The sequence below is a fragment of the Mustela lutreola genome, chromosome 1 (assembly GCF_030435805.1).
Source record: "Mustela lutreola isolate mMusLut2 chromosome 1, mMusLut2.pri, whole genome shotgun sequence".
Taxonomy (NCBI): Eukaryota; Metazoa; Chordata; class Mammalia; order Carnivora; family Mustelidae; genus Mustela; species Mustela lutreola.
The window spans coordinates 201,250,299-201,251,737 of record NC_081290.1 but is presented as its reverse complement, the minus strand read 5'-3'; the positions used below and the strand labels follow the sequence as shown (position 1 = coordinate 201,251,737).

At 31.5% G+C, this 1,439-nt stretch overlaps 1 non-coding gene across 1 annotated transcript; it reads right to left on the bottom strand.

The window, feature by feature from the left end:
• Positions 1 to 1,046: 1,046 nt before the first annotated feature.
• Positions 1,047 to 1,153, bottom strand: LOC131822872 (U6 spliceosomal RNA). Its single transcript, XR_009350355.1, has one exon. It is a non-coding gene; the product is annotated as a U6 spliceosomal RNA (small nuclear RNA).
• Positions 1,154 to 1,439: the final 286 nt, after the last annotated feature.

Genomic DNA, 1,439 nt, shown 5'->3' with positions numbered 1-1,439 from the left:
GTTATAAATCGAGCCCGTGGCAATAGAAAAAACATCCAGTCATTTGTTTTATGGCCTCTTGTCAGAGCTAACTATAAATTCCCATTATCTCAACATTATCAGCACTGCAAAATGAATCTAAGCACGAGTCATAAATAAAACTACCAAACAGTTCAATCATGCTGGAAAGAACAGAGCATAAATTAACACTTGACGATGTAAGGTTATATATGAACTTAAATAATAGCTCAAGCCTTCTTGTCAGCTAATTATGTAAATTATTATTTTTAAGACTTACATTTGTATTTGCATGGCTGGTGCATTCATTTAGTCATACAATTAGAGTTCGATAAATATGTAGTCCATACACTGCCCTCCCATAACCTAAGGGCTCCTGCTGGTGATGTATGATATACAGTGAAAATGAAGAGAGAAGTTTCAACTGAGAAAATGTCTCTTAGGACTCTAGAGAGCAGGGAGAAAATAATCACATTTTCCCTGAATACTACATTTTACAGGAGAAATAATTAAATTTAAGAAGATTAATAGAAGAGGAGCAGCAACAAACTATATGCATTATTGGTTCCTGGGTGGAAGTCCATATGGATTTTCAGTTACTCATAAAAATATTTATTTAGTTATCCCTCTGTGTTGGGTCCAAGCTGTCGTAAATGATGAACGGAAAGATAAATTGAACATATGAATTTAATTTTTAAGAGAAAAATAGCTGATAAACACATGAAAAATGTTGGAACTCACTAATAACCAAGACATGCAAATTAAAATTATGAGATATTATTTTTCATGTTTTAAAAGCTAATTCCTAGTAGTGAAGAGAAAGCAATGAAATAGGAAATTTGATCCTTTACTGCAAGGCATACAAAGGGGTTAAAACCTGACAGGCCATTTGTCATATCTACCCAGAACTCTAAAATTGTTCATTATGTTTTTTTTTAATTGAGGTATAATTGACATAAAACATCATACTAGTTTCAGGTGTACAGCACAATGATTTGATATTTATATATATTATGAAATGATCACCACAATAAGTCTGGTTAACATCCAGAAATATGGAATGCTTCATAAATTTGTGTGTCATCCTTGCACAGGAGCCATGTTGATCTCCTCTGTATCATTCCAATTTCATTAGATGTGCTGCCAACGTGAGCACAAGTGCTCATTACTTTTGATCAGTACTTCTAATTATGGAAAATTTATCAGTTACAGATTTAATACATGAATGTTAATGATATAGAATTTTTTAAAAAAGAAATAGCTAATAATAAGGTCCATTATGGAAATGGTAAAATATTTCAAATAAAGTCTAAAAGGAAATAGTTAAGTAATTCATAGCACACCCATATGATAGACTACTGTGTGCCACCCAAAGTCATTTTGAAAAGATTATTTAATAAGAAAGTGTTCATGGAATTCTTTTAATAGGCTATAAAAAGTTA